Source organism: Piliocolobus tephrosceles, unplaced genomic scaffold, assembly GCF_002776525.5.
Source record: "Piliocolobus tephrosceles isolate RC106 unplaced genomic scaffold, ASM277652v3 unscaffolded_44517, whole genome shotgun sequence".
Classification (NCBI taxonomy): domain Eukaryota; kingdom Metazoa; phylum Chordata; class Mammalia; order Primates; family Cercopithecidae; genus Piliocolobus; species Piliocolobus tephrosceles.
In genome coordinates, this window is record NW_022329329.1 from 1 (window position 1) to 8,367 (window position 8,367).

Sequence of the window (8,367 nt, forward strand, 5' to 3'; positions counted from 1 at the left end):
AAAGAAGAAGTCAAATTGTCCCTGTTTGCAGATGACATGATTGTATATTTAGAAAACCCCATTATCTCAGCCCAAAATCTCCTTAAGCTGATAAGCAACTTCAGCAAAGTCTCAGGATACAAAATTAATGTGCAAAAATCACAAGCATTCTTATACACCAGTAACAGACAAGCAGAGAGCCAAATCAGGAATGAACTTCCATTCCCAATTGCTTCAAAGAGAATCAAATACCTAGGAATCCAACTTACAAGGGATGTAAAGGACCTCTTCAAGGAGAACTACAAACCACTGCTCAGTGAAATCAAAGAGGACACAAATGGAAGAACATACCATGCTCATGGATAGGAAGAATCAATATCGTGAAAATGGCCATACTGCCCAAGGTTATTTATAGATTCAATGCCATCCCCATCAAGCTACCAATGAGTTTCTTCACAGAATTGGAAAAAACGGCTTTAAAGTTCATATGGAACCAGAAAAGAGCCCGCATTGCCAAGACAATCCTAAGTCAAAAGGACAAAGCTGGAGGCGTCACGCTACCTGACTTCAAACTATACCACAAGGCTACAGTAACCAAAACAGCATGGTACTGGTACCAAAACAGAGATATAGACCAATGGAACAGAACAGAGTCCTCAGAAATAATACCACACATCTACAGCCATCTGATCTTTGACAAACCTGAGAGAAACAAGAAATGGGGAAAGGATTCCCTATTTAATAAATGGTGCTGGGAAAATTGGCAAGCCATAAGTAGAAAGCTGAAACTGGATCCTTTCCTTACTCCTTATACAAAAAATTAATTCAAGATGGATTAGAGACTTAAATGTTAGACCAAATGCCATAAAAACCCTGGAAGAAAACGTAGGTAGTACCATTCAGGACACAGGCAAGGGCAAGGACTTCATGTCTAAAACACCCAAAGCAATGGCAGCAAAAGCAAAAATTGACCAATGGGATATGATTAAACGAAAGAGCTTCTGTACAGCAAAAGAAACTACCATCAGAGTGAACAGGCAACCTACAGAATGGGAGAAAATTTTTGCAATCTACTCATCTGAGAAAGGGCTAATATCCAGAATCTACAAAGAACTCAAACAAATATACAAGAAAAAAAACAAACAACCCCATCAAAAAGTGGGGAAAGGATATGAACAGACATTTCTCAAAAGAAGACATTCATACAGCCAACAGACACATGAAAAAATGCTCATCATCACTCACCATCAGAGAAATGCAAATCAAAACCACAATGAGATACCATCTCACACCAGTTAGAAAGACAATCATTAAAAAATCAGGAAAAAACAGGTGCTGGAGAGGATGTGGAGAAATAGGAACACTTTTACATTGTTGGTGGGATTGTAAACTAGTTCAACCATTATGGAAAAGAATATGGCAATTCCTCAAGGATCTAGAACTAGATGTACCATATGACCCAGCCATCCCACTACTGGGTATATACCCAAAGGATTATAAATTATTCTACTACAAAGACACGTGCACACGTATGTTTATTGCGGCACTTTTCACAATAGCAAACACTTGGAATCAACCCAAATGTCCATCTGTGACAGACTGGATTAAGAAAATGTGGCACATATACACCATAGAATACTATGCAGCCATAAAAAAGGAGGAGTTTGCGTCCTTTGTAGGGACATGGATGCAGCTGGAAACCATCATTCTTGGCAAACTATCACAAGAAGAGAAAAGCAAACACCGCATGTTCTCACTCATAGGTGGGAACTGAACAATGAGATCACTTGGACTCGGGAAGGGGAACATCACACACTGGGGCCTATCAAGGGGAGGGGGGAGAGGGAGGGAGGAGGGTTTGCATTGGGAGTTATACCTGATGTAAATGATGAATTGATGGGTGCTGACGAGTTGATGGGTGCAGCACACCAACATGGCACAAGTATACATATGTAACAAACCTGCACATTATGCACATGTACCCTAGAACTTAAAGTATAATAAAAACATAAAAATTAAAATTAAAAAAATAGACTTTAAATAAACAACCTAATGATACACCTCAAAGGACTAGAAAATTGAGAACAAACCAAATCCAAAATTAGTGGAAAGAAAGAAATAATTAAATCAGACCAGAAATAAATGAAAATAAAAAATACAGAAAACCATATAAATGAAAAAGCTTTTTCTTGAAAACTAAAATCAGCAAAACTTAACTATAAAAAAAGAGAAGACCCAAATAGAATCAGAAGTGAAAAGATGACATAAAACAGACTACAGAAATAAAAAAAAAAAAAAATCATTAGACACTACTGGGAACAACTTTATATCAACATATTGGAAAACGTAGAAGAAATTCATAAATTCTTGGACACAACCTACCAAGAAGGAACTATGAAGACGTAAAAAAAACTCCCATAAACCAATAAAGAGAAACAAAATTAAAGTTATAATAAAATGTCCCCCATCAAAGAGAAGCCCAGGACCTGATCACTTCAATGCTGAATTCTACCAAACATTTAATAAGAATACCAATTCTACTCAAACTTTTCCAAAAAAAAAAAAAAAAAAGATGGGGAGATACTACTTCCAAATTTATTCTACAAAGCCAGCACTATTTTGATAACTAATATCAAACTAGGACACAACAACAGCAAAGAAAAATAAATAAACTACAGGCCAATATAACTGATTAACATAGATATAAAAATTCTCAACAAAAAATACAAGCAAACTCAATTTAAGAACACATTAGAAAGATTATTCAGCATGATTAAGTGAGATTCATCCTAGGGATGCAAGGATGGTTCAATAAATCAATAATTGCACTATTACTGATTGCAATGCAATAAACATGATAAAACATTTTAACAGAACCAAGAACAAAACAATACAATCATTTCAAATATACACCAAAAATAATTTTATAAAATTCAATATCATTTTATGATTAAAAAGTAAACCCTCAACAAACTGGGTATAGAAACTCATAATAATAAAAGTCATATGTGACGAAGCCACAGCCAGTGTCCTACTGGACAGGGAAGAAACTGATAACCTTTTCTCTAAGATCTGGAACAAGAAAAATTTGTTTTCACCACTTTTATTCAACATAATACTGGAATTACACACCAGAGCAATCATACAACAGAAACAAATAAAGAGCATGGAAATTGGAATGGAAGAAGTCAAATTCAGTTTGTTTGTCTGACATGATCTTACAAGAGCCTAAAGAGTCCACCAAAAACTGTTGGAACTGCTCATTTCAATAAAATTACAGGATACAAAAATCAATAGCATTTATGTACTCCAAAAGCAAACAATCTGAAAAGAAATCAAGAAGCATTCCTGATCACAATAGCTACAAATAGTATAAAATAACTAGGATTCAATTTAACCAAAGATGTGAGCTGGCGTGGATGCTCACACTGGTAATCCCAGCACTTTGGGAGGCTGAGGCAGGCAGATCATGAGGTCAGGAGTTCAAGAGCAGTCTGGCCAACATGGTAAAACCCCATCTCTACTAAAAATACAAAAATTAGCTAGGCACGATGGCGCATGCTTGTAATCCTAGCTATTTGGGAGGCTGAGGCAGGAGAATCACTTGAACCAGGACCTGGGAGATGGAAGTTGCAGTGAGCCAACATTGTGCCACTGCACTCCAGCCTAGGCTACTCAGCAAGATTCAATCTCAAAGAAAAAAAAAAAAAAAGATTTGGAAGAACTATACTATACAAAAATAATACTATAAAACAATAATGAAATAAATTGAAGAGGCAACAAATAATGTTGGTTAATGCTAATTATTGGAAAAATTAATACTCTTAAAATGAAAATATTATTCAAAGCAATTTACATATTCAAAAACATCCCTATCAAAATACCAATGACATTCTTCGGGAAATAGAAAAAAAAAAAAGCCTAAAATTTATGTCGATACACAAAAGGCTTCAAATAGCCAAAGCAATCCTGAACATGAAGGACAAAAGCAGAGGTGTTTGAATACCTGATTTCAAAATATTTTACAAGGATAAAGCAACAAAATCAGCATGCTACTGGGGTGAAAACAGACACACAGAACAATGGAACATAATAGAGAACCCAGATATAAATCCACACATTTAAAGCCAATTCAGTTTCGACAAAGGCAAATTTGTTTGAGTTCTTTGTAGGTTCTGGATATTAGCCCTTTGTCAGATGAGTAGGATTGCAAAAATTTTCTCCCATTCTGTAGGTGGTCTGTTCACTATGATGGTAGTTTCTTTGGGCAGAAGCTCTTTAGTTTAATTAGATCACATTTGTCAATTTTGGCTTTTGTTGCCATTGCTTTTGGTGTTTTAGACATGAAGTCCTTGCCCTTGCCTATGTCCTGAATGGTCCATACTTTTGTGGGGGCACTCAAAGAGTAAAAATGTAATAAATCAAGGCAGAATGTATAGTGAATACAAATAATTTTTGAGGATTGCAAAGATATTTATGGATGAGACATGATAGATACAGGCTTACAAGCACATACGTATTCATAATGGTAATTTGCATCTTCCCTTTCTCTCTTATTAAATTATGAAATATTCTCACCTTAAAATTTATAACTAAAAGACAAGGCCAGGCACAGTGGCTCACCCCTGTAATCCTAGCACTTTGGGAGGCCGAGGTGGGCGGATCACCTGATGTCAGGAGTTCAAACGACCCTGGCCAACACGGCAAAACCCCACCTCTACTAAAAATACAAAAATCAGTCAAGCGTGGTGGCACACACCTATGATCCCAGCTACTCGGGAGGCTGAGGCAAGCGAATCGGTTGAACCAGGGAGGCGGAGTTTGCAGTGAGCCAAGATAGTACCACTGCACTCCAGCCTGGGTGACAGAGCAAGACTCCACATAAAAATAAATAAGTAAATAAATACATAAAAATGAAAGAGAACAGATGGTGAAGGGAAATATAACAAGAATAGGTCACTCAAATTACTGAGTGTCCTTCTTTCAAACTTCTAAGGAAACATGCATGCTTATATTATTTCACATGATCTTTCTCAGAGTAAACTACATAAAATAAAGAAGTTTCTACTGATTCAAAAATATTTTATTCTATTTGTGCCTATCTGAATGATGTTTTCTATCAATCATTGCTACTTTTGTAAAAATATTGCTTAGGATGTAATTTTTATTGATCATTAGCATTCAATTACAATTTTCACATTTTTACACTATAGATTTTGTATTTGTCTCAATTATATTCTCATGTTATCATACTTAGAAGTATTAGATTAATATATGCTAATATTTATTATGACTATATTAATGTAACAGCTTTTATAATAAACAGAGAAAAAGTTTTGCTAGCATCTCCTGAAAGTCATTCAGAAAAGTCAACATTTTATTTAAAAATGCAATTATAGTTTCTGATTATAGCAATAGTTTGATTTCAAAATAATTTAAAAATACTGAATATTTTGTCCTGTCTCAGGTTTTAATATATTTATATCTACTGCAACTGATAATTATTTGGAAGAAAAAACCAATTTGAATTTCAGCATGGAATATAAAAAGAGATAATGCCTTTCCTTATGATTTATCAATCAATAGAGCCAAATCAGCAGTGACAGAATACTTTATGATGGAGTGGCAGTTGATACACTCTCTCTCTCATAAATTACATCTTACTCCTTAATACCTGCAATCCCAAATATATCTACTGAAGTGACTGAATTTGTAAGAATAAGAGTCTAAAATTTAACATTTTAGCATAACAGAATATTGAGTATCAGAACAACTTGCTTGTATTTGAGCAGATCGATGACTTTGTTAATGAAGTTACATAATTGATTATTTTCTTAACATTTGAGTTGACTATGAAATTAATTTATAGCCAAACTCTTACAAATGCAAAATAGAATACTGTTAAAAACAAACTCCAGTAAAAGGTTGTTGCAAAATATCTCTGTGTAATATAGAGAAACTAGATTCATGCCCTTCAGAATAATACATTTATTTTGTCCCTGTAGATTATTAATATTGGGTTCAAAGACTCCTGAATTTTGAACAAACTATACAGACTGAAGCAACATAGAAATATAATAGAAGACATTATAGAGACAATACCTTTATGCTGATTGAGAATTCAAAGATAAATATTTTGTCATCGAGAAAAAAATAGCAAATCCTAGAGGTCTGCTGATATTTCATTACTAAATTTATTTTTTACTTACAATTGACATATTGTACGTATTTCTGATATGCAATGTAATGTCTCAATGTATGTACAGTGTAATGATTAAATCAGGGTAACCACCATATACATTACTTTTAACATGATTTCTTTCTAATGACAACATTCAAAATCTTTTCCAGCTTTTACTACACACGCTTATTTGCTACAGTCATCCTGGTGTGCAAAGAACACTAAAGCGTATTCTTACTATCTGCAACATTGTACCCATTGATCAACTTCTCCCATTTCCCTTCTTCTCCTTTGTATCCCCAGTCTCTGGTAACCAATATTCTACACTGTACTTCCATGAAATCAATTGTTTTAGATTTCACATATGAATCAGATCATATGGTATTAGTCATAGTTCCCAAAGGCTTATTTCACTTAACGTTCTCCAGGTTCATTCATGTTGCTGCAAATGACAGAATTTTATTCTGTTTTATGGGTACATAGGATTCCATTATTCATATAGTCATATTTTCTTTACCCATTCTTCATTAAGTGGGCATTTAGGTTGATTCTGTACCTTGGCTTTTGTGACCAGCTCTGCAATAAACATGGGCATGCACATGTCTTTGCTACTTATTTCTTTTCTTTTGGATAGAAACCCAGTAATGGGATTGCTGGATCATATGGTGATTCTATTTTTTAATTTTTTTTATTTTTAATTTTTTGAAGAAACTACACTGGGTCCCACAATGGTTGTACTAATTTACATTCCCACCAACAGTGTATAAAAGTCCCTTTTCTCCACATCCTCATCAGCACTTATCACATTTTTTCTTTTTGATAATAGTTATTCTAATGAGGGGTAGGTGATATCTCATTTTAGTTTTTACTTGCATTTCTCCTATGATTATTGGTGATGAAAATTTTTTTCATATACCTGTTGGCTATTTGTATATCTTCTTTTGAGAAAAGTCAATTTGGGCCCTTGGCCCATTTTTAAATAGGATTTCTTTTTGTTTTTGTTGTTTGTATGCTATTGAGTTCCTTGTATCTTCTAGACATTAGCTCCTTGTCAGATACATAATTTTAAAATACCTTCTCCCATTCTGTAGGTTGTTTCTTCACTTTATTGTTTCCTTTGCTGTGCAGAAGCTTTTCCTTTTGATACAATCTCATTCGTCTATTTTTGCTTTGGTTGTCTGTTCTTTGAGTCTTACTCAAAAATTCTTCACCCACTCCAGTTTGTGAATAATTTGCTCTGTTTTTAAAAATCATTGTATACTTTTTTTTTTTTCCTTCCTGAGTTTATTTGGGGCACACCCAGGCGAAGGGCCTGCACCTAAAAGAAGGTGTTGGGCCTCTTGGTGGTGAAGCGTGGCTTGTGCTGACGGCGCAGGACCTGGTGGGGCAGCGGGAACCTGATCTTGGAGTCATGGAACTACTTGACAGCCGGCCGACGGCACTTGCTGGCTGCGATCTCCTCCACCTTCATGATCTGAATGGAGTGGGCCCGGGCACGGTGCCGGGCACCCATGTCTCGGTAGCACTGGGTGACAGCGCCCGCAGTGGTCAGGTCCCGGTATTCCCGGTACATGTTGTGGGTGCCGCTCCGGGAGTCATAGCGCAGCCAGATTCTGAAGTTCTTCACCTGCAGTGGGGACTTCTCAAACACCTGCCCACAGTAGACAATCTCCCCTGAAGACTTCTTCATCTTCTTTAACTGAGATACGAAGTACCAGAAGCAGGACTTGGCGACGACATGATTAGGCGCAAAGATTCGCATGCGGTAGGGGGTGGTGTGTGGCATTTGGGGGTGGGCAGGCAGCGACCCACCACCTTGTACTCTCGTAGTGTGCCAGAAGCCTTCATGGTGTCCTCTCCGCTCTCGCCACCACCAACAAAAGCAAAAATCATTTTATACTTTTTAGTCTTACATTTAAGTTGTTGGTCTATTTAAAGTTGATTTTTTACGTAACGAGAGATGGGGATCTAATTTAATTTTTCTGCATGTGGATATACAGTTTTCTCAATGTCATTTACTATATTAACACAATCGAGGTAAAAAATTACATGATTATTTCAATGGATGTTGAAAACACATTAGATAAAATTTTGTATCTCTTTATGATTAATAAACCTCAACAAAGTGGGTATAGAAGGAAAATACGTCAGCACAATAAAAGCTATATATGACAATCCACAGCTCTCTGAATGGGTAAAAGTTGAAA

At 35.7% G+C, this 8,367-nt stretch overlaps 1 pseudogene; it reads right to left on the reverse strand.

The window, feature by feature from the left end:
- Nucleotides 1-7,421: 7,421 nt before the first annotated feature.
- Nucleotides 7,422-8,041, reverse strand: LOC113224356 (annotated as a pseudogene).
- Between the last annotated feature and the right edge of the window lie 326 nt (nt 8,042-8,367).